A 15,174-nucleotide genomic window follows, 5' to 3' on the forward strand; every position below is an offset into this window, starting at 1 on the left:
ATATCGCTATTTCAAATTACTTCTAGCATTGAATTTAAGGAATCGCACTTTGCGATTCCTTAAATCCAATCGCAATTTGCGAATTTTGTCTTTGGGGTGATGCATCCCAAATGCAAATATACCGGTCGCAAAGGGGCAGATTCTGAGAATCTGCCCGTTTGCAACTGGCTTTTAGTTTCATGCATGGGGCATTAAACTTTACACTTGCAACTACTGTAATAAAGTTTTATAGAGCGCGTCCCTACCCGACAGGGTTTGCCAGCACTACGCATGCGTAGGCAGGCATCAGTATGGTACAATACAATTCGATTTAGAAGAGCCAGACCTTTAGAAGTTTCAGAATAAAGCTGAAGAACTGACAAGTTCTCATAGAAGCGGGTAGTGCATTGCAAGGTTTAGGACCCATTTAAGAGAAAGATTGGCTGCCCTGTCGAGTTCTGCCAAGAACTAGTTCTCCTACTAAGAAGCAGTTGTACCTTTAGATGATATGCATATGTTCATACATTAGAGGGAACTGACTGTTTATTCAATGAAATTTACTCTTTGATGCATGGCAGTGCAGGTTGTATGCCTCACAAGGACCTCGTAGGCATTTTACTGTATCATTGTGGGAATTTGAATGTGAACGGGAATTTTATTAATTCACTGGTTGTGGGAGGGTACCGAAGCTTCAGTTAAGAAAGTCCCTCTGACTGACTCCTCCATGTTGGTTCTCTGTGCGGTCTAGTCGTCAGAACTGGCGGCTACAAAATGAGATGCTTCTTGTCTGTGCCCGTCAGCGTCCCGGAGAAATCCGGAGGTGGAAATGCTGCCAGTCGTTCATCTTTACATAGGAACTCTGCGGCTTACAGCAATTCAGATCTCCTAGAAATTGGGAAAAGGGTGAGACACTGCACTAGTAAAGGTATTAGTATGCCATGGTCCACACTCCCATGCCGTTCTTGTAATTGGGTAGCCGATCCTCATAACAGCAAACAGAGGGCCGGAAGTGCAATTGAGAAAAGTAACGGTTTAGTTTTGGACCGAGACTCACGGGATAACGGTCATTTGAATGCCCTACTCCTACATACCCGCTCCATTAAAAAACATGAAGCTCAATTGTACGACCTACTACTCGAATCCGACCCTGACGTTATGTTTGTAACTGAAAATTGGTTTAATGAGGGCTCGAACCCCACGATTGTGGGGGCTATCCCACCTGGCTATCAGATTATTAGGAAGGATCGGCCAGTGGGAAGAGGGGGTGGAATTGGCATAATTTTTTTAAATGCACTTTCATGCTCTATTCTACCTGCGCACGACATTGAGGGCGCTGAAAGTCTAAGTTTTCTGCTCTCTGTCTCCGATCATCAATCTATTGCTGGCATCCTTATCTATAGGCCACCTGGTCAGGGGGGCAAGTTTGTTGAGTCACTACTGCTTGGAGATTTTAATATCCATATGGATGATCCGTCGGACTCGGAGGCTTTACGGCTGCTGGAATCTTTAGAGATTTTCGGCCTATCCCCCTATATTCATTCCCCTACCCATGAAAAGGGTCATATTTTAGATCAAATATTTTCTAACGTTAATGTGGAAACCAATACTCCACAACCGTTGGTGTATACGGACCATTTACTTCTGAGTTTTAAAATTTCTATGGCTCTACCTCATTCTCAATATAGAGATAGGCCCCGTCCTTGTACCTTTAGATCTTTTAGCCAGGTGACTCCCGATAGTCTGAGAACAGCTCTAGGCCAGCACCTGATCCCCTTTGTTGCGACCCTGAGATCGACGCCCCTAGCTTGGAGTTGTGGCTTCGAAGAGCGGTCCTCTGAGTTGGCTTCCCTCACGACTTGTAAAGCTAAAATTGGTCGCCCCTCTGCACAATGGTTTACAGAAACCCTAAGGAAAAGCAGGAGTGCCTGTAAACGATTGGAGAGAGTGTGGCGAACCAAGTTTGACTCTGAGGATAAAGCCATCTATTAGCAAGCTCTGAAAAGCTTACTTTAATGAGGTGCGCACTGAAAAGAAGAAATTTTTTAGTTCGGAAATAAAGGGTGCAGCTAATAAGAGCAAAGAAATGTTTTAAATTGTTAAGAATTTCTCTTCCCCCAGTGCAGTGAGCACACCATTCATCCCCACTTCCAGTTGGGTACACCAGATGGCTAGTTTCTTCCATGATAAGAACTGCTTGATACAACAATCATTTGTCCCTATGGGCACATCTGAAGTTGTCGAGATGTGGCATGCCGCCCCCGCCTTTTGAGGCTAGTCATTCATTTACCCAATTACCCCCATTTCTTTAGAAAAATCCCTTGACATCATGGTAACACTGAAGTCGAGATCTCCCTCTGATCCGTGTCCCGCTAAAATCTTAAAGAACATTGCAGAGACCATAAATCCTGCTCTTAATTTAGTTCTGAATACCTCGCTTGGAAAGGGAACAGTACCTAGCTGTTGGAAAAAGGCAAAAACCATACCTCTTCTAAAGAAACCCACAGCTGACCCTGCAGTTGCATCCAACTACAGGCCTATATCCCTGCTGCCTTTCTTCTCTAAGCTCCTTGAGAAGTACGTTAATTCAGTGCTAACAGACTTTAGAGGTGGAAACCATGTGCTCCACGACAGTCAGTCAGGCTTTAGAACATCCCTTAGCACTGAAACAGAGCTACTGGAGGTTTCTGAAACTATTAAAACTCAGATGGATAAAGGGGGCAGTGCTGTGGTGATACTGCTAGATCTGTCCGCAGCCTTTGACACTGTGCCCCATGACCGGCTCTGGCGTAGTTTGGTGGAGTGTGGTTTTGGGGGCACGGTGTGCAAATGGTTTGCCTCCTTTCTGAGTGAGTGGCATCAGGAAATTTGGACCCCTCCCGTATCAGCCGCAATCCCTCCAATGCAGGTGGACGTACCGCAGGGTGCCATTCTGAGTCCAACGCTCTTTAATATTTATATGGCCCCACTTGCACACCTAGCAGAGTCACACGGAGCGAAGATTATTTCTTACACTGACGATACCCAACTGCTGTTCACGTGTGACAAAGGGGCGAACATCCAAGGGATGGAGATTAACAGATGTCTAACAGAGGTCTTCTCTTGGATGCAACTTAACCAACTCAAGTGTAACCCAGAAAAATATGAAATTATCTTCTTTCGCTGCCCCCCATGTGAGGACTGGTGTTTATGGTGGCCTCAAGACATGTCTCCTCCTTCTGCCCCAGTCTGCACGGTAAAGAACTTGGGAGTTAAGATGGATGCTAGCTTAGCGATGAAGACCCAAATCCAAACCGTTGCAGGCACATGTTTTGGATTGATAAGAATGGTAAAAAATGTCCTCCCTCTTCTGCCAGTTGAATATCGTAAGATGGTAGTGCAAGCCCTAATTACATCCACGTTGGATTATGTAAATATCTTGTATTTTAGGTTACCAGAATATCTGCTCAATCGTCTGCAGGTTGTCCAGAACACCGCAGCCAGAGCTTTTCGTGTGGTAAATCCCGGAATGCATATGTCACCACTCCTGAAGGCTTTGCACTGGCTCCCGGTCAGAAAGAGGATCCAGTTTAAGGCTTTAGTGCTGGCCTACTGAGCTTTCCACGGAACGGGTGCCGTCTACCTGAGAAGGAGGATCCAGCACTATCAGCCACAACGGGTTTTAAGGTCCTCTTCACAGTCCCTCATGCTTATTCCCAAGTTTACCCGCTCTCGGATAAGGGGACGTTCCTTTCAGGTTTTAGTACCACGCCTGTGGAACGACCTGCCTTTGCATCTTAGAGAGGCTCAGGACCGGCTGTTCTTCAGGAAACAACTAAAAACTTGGTTGTTCCAGCAATAGCACTTTGGTTGGGGGGGGTGATGTTTTTTCTGTTACGGCTTTGGTGGTTTAGCACCGGGACACTCTTTGTGAGTAGCCGCACGCTTTATTAATACCCATTTTCATTTCATTTCATTTTCATTTCTAAGACTTTCTTGTGATATCGCAGGTCTTATTGTAGGCCATAGCTGTGTTCAACATGCTCTTGAAACTATTTTGATAGTTCGTCTTTCATCCTTTTTCTGCAGTGTAAACTTTTGTGGACTGATTAGTAGTTCCTCATTCCATTGTAATGGTTACTTCACAAGAAGGTTATTGATTGAATATTTCATTGGGTCAATGAGAAATCTGCATTAAATTGGCTTATTTATCATGTTTGTGGCATCAGATGAGGAATGTTAGGCATGCTTTTACTTGTAGATTAGCGGATTTTAATTTCTGTAACAATATTGACACCTGCTTTTAAGGCATGTGTTTTAAGGTAGTGGGTGGGGATTTAGGTAGATGAAAGTGGGTAGATATTTTGACAATTCAGGTTGTTTACAGTTGAAACTGACGATTTTCCTGAGGGCTCTGTGAACAGGTAGAATCATGGGCTATGAAAGGGAATGGTTGAGTGGATATTGTCTGCGCAGGCTGCGTGTCTCTCATTGAGCGATCTTCATATTTGACAAAACAATTACCCCGCCTTCTTTTTAGGGCACCCAATAGGCTGGTAGCTGGGTTGGTTGTCGTACTTTTGATCTGTTTCAGCCGTCGGTCAATTGTTGGAGGCGATGGTGCTATTAGAATTTGTCGACATGGCATAGTGGCACGACCTGTTAATCTTTGAGCCTGGTGATATGTAAAGAGGTAATGACCATGGTGGAAATATTTAACATTCTGGAGATGAGTGGGTTTAACCCAAAGTCAATAACTAGGTTCATCATTCTCTTCTCAGTGAATACCAAGAGAACGAAGGCAATATAAACTCTCTCTATAGGCGGCTTGTTTAACAATCTGATATATTGGAGCAATACCAAAGGACACATGTGACTTGGCTTTGATCATTCTTGTTCATTAGGAGAGAAGACACAACTCTGCTTCCCTTGTCTATTGATTCACTTAACGGATGATGTGCAACAAATTGGTTCATGGATCTAATGCTCATCCATTTGTTCTTCATATTGGTTAGTAATAAAAGGCACCATTTGATGAGAACCAAACACAACCTTGATATGAACCACGTATGTAGCCTTAAATTGTTCATAGACGCTGCAAGCCTCACAGTGGAACTGCTGCATTAGGTAATCTCACAATAAAGCTCTGTATATAAAGAAAGTCTTGTAAAAAAAACCACATTTGATTTATTGTGTTTAAGGCGTCAAATATATGGGCCAAAACATTGTGGGGCATATTTACAGCCCCTTTCGCCAAGGGAACGTCACTTTTTGTGAGAGTCCCGATACGATAGGAAGGCCACCCTTCCTGCACATAAACAATCTTTTTTTTTTAAATGACATTTTGTAACTTCCATGTGTGCTGCATTGATCAGCACACATAGAAGTAACAAAACAGCATTTCAAGATTGTTTAGGCACATGAAGGGGGACCTTCCTATACATAAAGGGGCAGATTTACAAGCCCCTTGCGTCACTTTTGAACCGCTGTTGCGTCACTTTTTGTGATGCAGCGGCGGCATAAAAAATGCGCCACGTTGCGGCCCATTTACAACTTGATATCACTGTGCCACTTCTAGGACGCCACTTGGTCAAAACCTTACGCCTGCTTGGAGCAGGCGTCAGGAGTGACACAGCACAATAAGTATAGGCAATAAGTATAGGCCTCGCCATGCATTGCTGGAATTGCATTGTGCCTGCGACACAAGTCCAGCAATGCGTGACGTTTGCGCCAACAGATGCGTCAGAATTTCTGACGCATCTGTCAATCCTTGCAACATGGTGCAAAGGTTTCACACGCAGGCACAGGGAAAGTGACGTATCTCTGCTCTAACGCAGAGATACATCAGTTTCTTGTAAATCTGCCCCAAACAATCTTCCCTAGCATACAGACACCCTGGCACTTTGGTGCAAGGGTGCCTGCATTGGCGCTACACTGCTAAGTGTAGCGCTAGCGTGGGGAAACGCAGGGCTGCATCTTATTCTTGTAAATATGGTGCAGCCCTGCTTTTCTGCTTGGCAGTTCGGGCTGGACTGGTCCCATGAGGCACAGGGTCAAGACTGATTTGCATATGGCCATGTCTAAACTGGGGTGGCGTAGTGGGCAAAAGAACGATGGATTTAACCCAGATCTCTTGACTGGGGGAGAATGTCTGCATTGTCAGCATTCCGTCCATCATTTGTTTGTTGTAACGCTTTTCGCCCTAAGTGGGATGGGTATTCCCAGACGTGGGACCCGTGCTCACTGCGCCACTGGAGTCAAGCTATCCTGGCTGATGACGGCTGATAGCCAGAAACCGGTCCTAGGATGCTTGATTCCGGTCCAGGGAAGACATGGCTTGGCAGTTCGGGCTGGACTGGTCCCATGAGGCACAGGGTCAAGACTGATTTGCATATGGCCATGTCTAAACTGGGGTGGCGTAGTGGGCAAAAGAACGATGGATTTAACCCAGATCTCTTGACTGGGGGAGAATGTCTGCATTGTCAGCATTCCGTCCATCATTTGTTTGTTGTAACGCTTTTCGCCCTAAGTGGGATGGGTATTCCCAGACGTGGGACCCGTGCTCACTGCGCCACTGGAGTCAAGCTATCCTGGCTGATGACGGCTGATAGCCAGAAACCGGTCCTAGGATGCTTGATTCCGGTCCAGGGAAGACATGGCTTGGCAGTTCGGGCTGGACTGGTCCCATGAGGCACAGGGTCAAGACTGATTTGCATATGGCCATGTCTAAACTGGGGTGGCGTAGTGGGCAAAAGAACGATGGATTTAACCCAGATCTCTTGACTGGGGGAGAATGTCTGCATTGTCAGCATTCCGTCCATCATTTGTTTGTTGTAACGCTGCTTTTCTGAAGTGGCGTAGTGTGTCGTTATGCCATAGAAACTAACGACACGCTCCGCCACTCCCCTTGTAAATATCCCCCTCTAAGTTGTAGCCAGGGCAAAACCATCATTGCCAAGGAGTTGCAGAGTCTAATCTCTTGACAAATGATTGTCGCAGTAAAACTGAGGACCTCCAACTATGGTTTATTTTCAATTAGAGATGTGACAAACATTGAGCTTGAAAGACACCTCCTGCTCTGCGACCTGACACGGCTGGCAGTGCACGGCACGCGCCACCGCCCAGTGCACAAAGTCACACATAAGTAGACCCGAATGTCCTCTCTGCATTGCTTGCCCGCTTTCACGTCGACGGCCAGCACCCCTCTGCCCTTGGTGTGCCTGTTTTGTAGTCGGAGAGAATGGCGTTGCTTTGTTTCCTTCGTGCAGACAGACAAGGAAGTGACAATGTTCAGGGAGAGACGAAAAGGAGCATTAAAGCAAATCCTGGGCTAAGCCCTCTGCCACTCAACAGCGAGAGCGAAGAAGCATCCCTCTCCTTCCCGGGCCAGCCCGCCTACCTGCCTTGCCTGAGAGACGTCGTAGCACCAGCTAAAATGGGCGCCGTATTGCCTCTTGAATGACAATGAAGTATCGGAAAGCAATGGCAGTCTGTAGTGTCCTAGCATGGACACGTTCTAGTGTTCATAAGTGTATGCTCTACACTTTACACCCACCCACCACCTACGTCACTGGGTCAGGTGACTAGGCTAATAAAAGGGCCGAGCGCACGTGCTCGTGGCCAGTTAACCCACCATCTAACCATGTGTCCGCGTCAGTCATTCTCAGCATGAGGGCCTAGGGCCCCAAACAATGAGGGCCTAGGGCCCCAAACACCACATTGGCGACGAGGCGGGTACTTTACACCCGCGTGTGCAGCCCCCGATCGGCGCACCATCGACGACATGGAGGGAGAGAGAATTGCCCCCAGGGAGGACAAACCCTCTGCAGGAAGGCGCGACGCGCCGAGAAGCCAGCCAGGCGAGCGGAGCCCGCAGCAGGCCCTGCGGTGACCGGGTGCCCACCCCGCACCGCCACGAAGACTGGTAGGCGACGCTGTGCCCCAGGGAGGAAGCGTGGCAGTCGGGTGCCCACCCCGACCTGCCGCGGTGCCTAGAAGCGCCCAGAAGGAGAAGTGCTGACCGTGCGGAGCCCACCCGCACCGGCCGCGACCTGCCCGGTGAAGGAGGAGAAGTGCGAGCCGTGCGGAGCCCACCCGCACCGGCCGCGACGCCGAGATTGAGCCGGAGAAAATCGGGTGCCCACCCCGAACCTGTCTAGCCTGCCGCCGTGCCCGGTTCGAAGAGTGCACCGAGCGGAGCCCACCCGCGTCGGCCACGACCCCTCACAGGAGCCTGTGTCATGCGGAGCCCACCCACGTCACGAGGAAGCCCAGCCGGGCTGGAGGTGAGCCCGAGATATGCAGGAAGGTCCCAGCGGGTGCCCACCCCGCGTAGAGGAACCTGGTGTGCCCTCCGGCACGAAGGAAGCTCCCGGTCCGGCCAGAGAGAAGCGAGGTACGGGCACCCCCTCCCTGCGCAGCCCGCAAAGTGAGGAGACCGGCTGCGGGGAGGGGGCGGAACAACGCAACAGCGGAGCCCACCCGCAGCACAGACCAGCGACCCCGGACACACTTCCCGGCATAGCGGCACCATCCCTCCCCCCGCCCCGGCCAGCGAGTGAATAAAGGAGCTGCCGAGGGCGGGGAGAGCAACGTACTGGAGGAAGGCGCGGATCGGAGCGCTAAATAAATAAACAAAGGGGTGCCTGGCCCGCGACGCAAAGACAGTAGAGAGAAAAATAAAGTTACTACCAGCGGGTGCCTACCCCGCATGAGGGCAATCGCAAGTGTAACGAACGGCCGCCGCCGGCCGGAGGAGTATGCCCCACCTCGCAGCACACGGAAGAACTGCGAGCAAGCGGCCAGCGCCGCCGAAAATTGACTTATGCTGTGTGCGCGATGGCACCATGCCCCCAAGGAGTGTTGCCTCGCCCCCTGTGCAGCCCACGTGCCTGTGCCCTCCAAGCAGCTGCTGAAAAGTAAGGCGGAGCCCACCCGCAGTGACAAGAGTCTCACAACTCGCACACAGAGTAATGCCTGTAACTCGAGGGTTGCTTCCTGACAATGCCTGTGCCCCCCATGCCTCTCAATAAACTCAAGTACACAAATAAATAAAGGTAGAAAAAGAGACTTACCTGCTGCCATGTCCTGGACTCCACTGCTCCAGCCTCATCTGGACTCCACTGGTCTGCCTGGCTCCAGCTCCCCTCCAGCTCTCCTAAGCACGAGTGAAGCCTGGAGGAGAGGAAAGGAAAACAAGGCATAGAGTTCTGGCAGTACAGAAGGTTGCTGCTGAAGCCAAGGAAAAGCAACACTGCCACCCAGTGGCCACTGGTGGTTTTGCAGACACCAAGAAAATCAACAAGCATGCAGCAAGCCAAGAGAGTCCAGCAGCCACAGGAGATCGACGGCTCGCAGCGCAAGGCAGAAGAGGCAGCAAGGCACGTACCGCAAGGTCTGACGGATGCGCGATGGTGAGCGCACGGGAATGCGACGGAGGCGCACAGGAATGTGCCAGAAGCGCAGGAACGCGACAGAAGCACAGGAAGAAGCAACGGTGTGCCACAGGGATGCAGCGCCATCCCGCAGCAACAAGGAGGAAGAAAGAAGAACGGTGTCGAGCCACATCCACCCCAGCGAGGACTGCGCTGTCGCCGCATCAAGTGGAGCGAACCCTCGAGAGAGAACAAACGGACTCAGTGCAGATGTACGCCGGACGCGGAAGGTACACTGCAGCGCCTACAGGAGAGGAACCCACTGAAGAGGATGGGCGCAGCAAGTATCCGACACTGGCGGCCATGGATGCAGAGCAACACCCAGTGGCGCCAAGAAGCCACCACATCAAGTGCTCCTGATACTAGGAGCAACGCTACACTGAAGAGGTACCACGACGGTACGAAGAGTAGCACGCACCAGCGCCTGACAAGGCAGCGGACACAGGTACTCACACGACGTGACACACCTCGTGAAGCCGACCAGCCAAATGGTCGCACCACAAAGGCCAAGCCGACCTGCCCAACGGTCGCAACACAAAGGTCCAGCCGACCAGCCAAATGGTCGCACCACAAAGGCCCAGCCGACCTGCCACATGGTCGCACCAAAGAAGCCGACTCGCCAGGAGTTGCACAAAGAGGTCTGACGCAAGACCGAAGATATCCTGCCAGTGATCGGCAGCGCGGACCGACAAGTGGTCCAAGAAGCTCAAGATGAACCAAAGCAACTGGTGAAAGGGAGAAGACCGAAGCGGACCATGAGCATGGCCCCACGAACTTCAACCGAAGTAACTGGTGAAAAGGAGAAGATGAAGAGAAGGTCACGACCCTAACTCGGAATGCTGAGGAAGATGAAGAGAGTGTTCTCGGACGAGGACAAGACCAGGGGGAACACGTGCAGAGTGCGCGCGCTGCATGGAGAAGCCTGGCCAGATAAGAGGAGAACAGAAACGGTCCAGAGTAGGTCGTGAAGCGAAGAGATGAAGAGACCAGAGTGGCACGTCCGCCACTAAGAAGAAAGAAGACATCGCGGTGGCACGTTTGCCACTACAAGAAAAGAAGATGTCTGAGTGGCACGTTTGCCACTACAAGAAAAGAAGATGTCTGAGTGGCACGTTTGCCACTACAAGAAAAGAAGATGTCTGAGTGGCACGTTTGCCACTACAAGAAGGAAGATGATATCAGAGTGGCACGTCTGCCACTTAAAGGAAAAAGGGGAAAGAAAGATCTGAGTGGCACGGTTGCCACTATAAGGAAAAGAAGAAGTCAGAGTGACATGACAGCCTCACGGAGAAAGAAATAGAGGACAAGGAGAAGAGTGTGGCAAGACTACTCACACCTCAAAGACAAGGAAGGTGACAAGCGTCAGAACACAGTGCGCAAGTCCTAAAGAACACCCGTGGCACGGAGAAAAGACCATCTGTTTGATGATGCTTTCAGCACACCTGGGATCTGCAGAGGTGAGCAGGCCGGACCATTCGAAACACCCACCTTTGGGGTTACACGGACACTGGTCAATGCCAGCCGTGGTGACTCAGGGGCAAAGGCCTCAGGGATGCCGGTGAGAGAGAGTATCCCCGCGACGAGAGATGGTCATCAGCCGCCCTTCAGCAAAGGTCTCAGGAGGATGAAGACTTCGCGTGCTTAAGACAGGAGCCAACAGCCACCCTCCAGGTCTGACTGCGGCATCTGAGGTGAGACCTGCCGTCTCCTCCGCACCCGTACTTATCGGCATGGGAGTAACACGATACAGGACACTGAACCCAGGCCAGATCTGAGGAAGAGGGCCTCAAGGATATCCCGTGGCAGGGGAACACCTGTGAGAGGGGCATCCTGGTGAGAGGGGTGTCTTGCGAATAACCCGTCTTTCTGCAAAACAGAACACACGCCACCGATAAAGAAAAGGACTGGACTAAAAAGATAAATGGCAACATCTAGCGCTGAACCAAAAGAACTCAACAACTGCGTTTGTCGCCAAGAAAGTAAAGCGAAGAAAGACTGTGAGAGCAACTTCAAGGCAGAGCCGTCAAACAGACTAACTCCATCGAGCACCCATGACTGGTGCCACAGTGAACTGGTGATCGCCCGCGACAGGAAGAACATCGTCCGCGACAGGAAGAACATCGTCTGTGACTCCAGGCTGCTTAAGCGTGAGCGACTCTGCAGAAGTTTAGTCACTGTATTACATCTGTATATATATGTCTTTTCTCCCCTAGGTTGGACATTTGACTCCGGGTTTTTGTTATTAAAGATTGGGAGGAATGTAGTGTCCTAGCATGGACACGTTCTAGTGTTCATAAGTGTATGCTCTACACTTTACACCCACCCACCACCTACGTCACTGGGTCAGGTGACTAGGCTAATAAAAGGGCCGAGCGCACGTGCTCGTGGCCAGTTAACCCACCATCTAACCATGTGTCCGCGTCAGTCATTCTCAGCATGAGGGCCTAGGGCCCCAAACAATGAGGGCCTAGGGCCCCAAACACCACAGCAGTCTAATCATGCCGACAGGCAGCGGGACCCGGCGCACGAGGTGATCGTTTTTGTGAGAAATCACAAGGGAACAATTAAAGAGAAGCCGGGGCCAGTCTTCACGAATCCGACTCCCGAAGTATATGGAGAAAAAAAAAAAAATTACGAGCCTAACTTTCTCCCGCAACTCCAATTGGCTTTGAAACGCATAATGCTTTCCATAGACTGTCCCCACGTCATAAAAACATAATTCCGTTTTTCAAAGTATACACTCCTGCAATACAAAAACATCACATTTCAGTATATTTTGCACTGGAAATTCAATACAAGACGCAGATCTGGAAGAAAGGCATGCAAGACACACAGATGCTAATGCACGTTTACCCAAGTAATATGTTGCACGCTCTATTAGTGAGTGAAAAATGGCAGATGGGAGTCGTATAATTAACATGCGAGCCTTTTAACTGTATTGATCAGTCTTTTCTTCCAGACCAACAAGCATATAGGATGTGAGCATTTGTAGAATCTTTTCACTTACTTTGCCAGTGCTCTAGTCAAACCTGAAAAATGTAAAAAAAAAAAATCTACAGTAATCATTATGATTGTCTTTTATCAAGATGACTTTAAATTCAGTGAACAAAATTTGCCAGCAAAGGGTATTAAGAAAAGGGCGCAGTTTGTAATGAAAGGGTTATATTATAAATACATGTTGTGATTCGTTAAGGGATGGCAAAGATAGATCCATATTTAAAAACTGCAGTTTGGATGTTCAATACAATGTAAAGTATTGGATCACACAGATTATACTACAAAAATCAAGCCCTCTGTCCACTTCAAAGGCTTGTCTTTTAAGTCTCCGCCACTTCAAAGGCACCACTGGGTACTGGACCTTAGACACCACCAATTCAGTACACTTCAGGACCTTTGGATTCTCTGCCAGGAAGAAAGACTGCTGTGCTGCTGAAGGAGTGCCACTCTGATTAAACCGCACCCTGTTATTCTCCTGCATCTCTGTGCTGATCTGCTGCCTGATGCCCTCTTCCCCGGAGATGCGGATTAGATGCTGCCTGCATCAAGTGACCCCAGAACTCAGAGTGACTCCAAGGGCTTACTGGCTGGCCTTCGAATCTTAAGCCTCAGGGACTTACCAATCTTCCAACCAATGCACCTAGACTCTGCCATCTGTGAGAATACTCTGCCAAGTCGTGCCACACCAGTCCTGGACACTTGGTAGTGTACCTAAGATACTTGCCAGTGGAACTGACATATCTTCTCTACTGAGCAACGTATCCCTGAGCAGAAACAACGCATCTCCTTGGCTGAGCTGTGCATCCCTGAGCAGAACGCTGCATCGCTGCTGCTGCATGGTTTGGATCCATCATAAAAAACTTGCATCGCCACTGTCTCCCGCAACTTGGGACTGATGCATCACCTTTTCCAGGCACAAGCTCCTTGTATCCCTCATCAACAGCAGCCTTGACAACAATGACAAAACTCTGCATCACTGCTTCACCGCACATCGAAAGCTACACATCATCTCTGCTGCACTTTGCATCCTTGACACCAGACTTCGCATCACAAGCCCCATTGACAGGATCCTCAAGGACGACACAACAGGACCTCACACTGCACCCTCGCCACATCTCGGAACCAATCATTACCTTGACTGTGCAACATATCTTCGATGTGTATCCACGCAATGCTGTGAAAGGTACTTTGTTTAGCGAACCTTACTTTCTCCCTGTTAGACGGCGACCTCAGAGGAGCCTGGAAGGGGTCCGGACTACCCTGAGACCCACCCTCGAAGTATCGTAGCCGGGCACTGGCGGGAGACTCCCCAGGGGGAGGAATCTCGTATCTAGGATCGTACTTCTGGCACCACACGACACAGAGTGACCACACCAGGTATTCTTAGAAATCAATCTTTATCAAGTAGGTTATCACTGCAAATATGTACAAGGTGAGCACGAGCTCAATGAGTCTTGGAAGGGGTAGAGGGTAGCGGGACAGTCTCTGGTAAAGGTTCAAGGCAGGGACGTATCCGGCGCACAGCTCACAATCCTCGAGCTGGGGGCTACGTGGTGGTAGTCGAGGTCCGGCGGGACCGTGAGAGTCCGTTGGAGCCGCGAGTCACTCAGCGGGCTCAGGTGCAGGTTCAGAGGTCTTACGAGGTTCAAGGAGCCGCGAGTCACTCAGCAGGCTCAGGCACAAGTTCGGAGGTCTTACGGTTCTTCGGGGAGCCGCGAGTCACTCAGCAGGCTCAGGTACAAGTTCGGAGGTCTTACGATCTTCAGGGAGCCGCGAGTCACTCAGCAGGCTCAGGTACAAGTTCGGAGGTCTTACGATCTTCAGGGAGCCGCGAGTCACTCAGCAGGCTCAGGGACAAGTTCGGAGGTCTTATGATCTTCAGGGAGCCGCGAGTTTCTCAGCAGGGCTCAGGAGGGTCCAAGTTTCAGGAGCCGCGACCACGTCGGCAGGCTCTCGTTGTTCCAGCGTCGAATCTCCCAGACAGACCCAGAGCACCCCCTGTTATAGGTCGACCCCTCTTTGATGTCCGGAGTCTGTGCAGGCAGGGGTCTTGTCACCTGGGGGTCGCTTGTCGGGATTTCCTGCTATTGTCTTTTGATCCCTTCGGGGCCGGGTCGGGAGGTGTCCCAGACACCCAGCAGGCACGGAGCCAGCCCTCAGGGAGGCCGGAGGGCCGATCGAAACCCATCGTCCCAGGGGAGTTCAGAGGTGCGATAGAAACTGCTCCTCCCTCTCTCATCCCCTGGAAGCGTGATGTCCTCCAGCCGGAGTGGCGCCTCTAGGCCCGGGTCGCGCTGGGGCCGGCGGCCATCTTGGTGCATGAAGTTGGGCACGCGGGCCCGGGGTGGCCGAAAGGAGAGAGGCCATGGACGGGGACGTCCGGGTCGGTGCGTGTGTCCTGGTGGGGAGGGTCGGCTGGGCCGTGTGCTTGGGCTGCAGGTACCAGGTTTCGGGGGTGCGGGGGCACGTAGGGCCATTCTACGAGGCCGGGTCCAACACGCGTCCCCCCCAGCTGAAAGCCGGAGAGAACTGCCCATCATCTTGGGGGGTTCTCTTCGCTGAGGCGGAAGTACCGGGAGAGGCCGTCAGCGTTGGCGTGGTCCGTACCAGGGCGGTGTTCTACGGTGAAATCCATCCCCTGGAGGGAGATTGACCACCGCAGTAGCTTGGGGTTTTCTCCTCGCATCTGCATGAGCCATCGCAAGGGCCGATGGTCCGTTTGGACTCTGAAATGGGTGCCGAACAGGTAGGGTCGTAGCTTTTTGAGTGCCCAGACCACAGCAAAGGC

Source organism: Triturus cristatus, chromosome 6, assembly GCF_964204655.1.
Source record: "Triturus cristatus chromosome 6, aTriCri1.1, whole genome shotgun sequence".
In the NCBI taxonomy this organism is placed as follows: domain Eukaryota; kingdom Metazoa; phylum Chordata; class Amphibia; order Caudata; family Salamandridae; genus Triturus; species Triturus cristatus.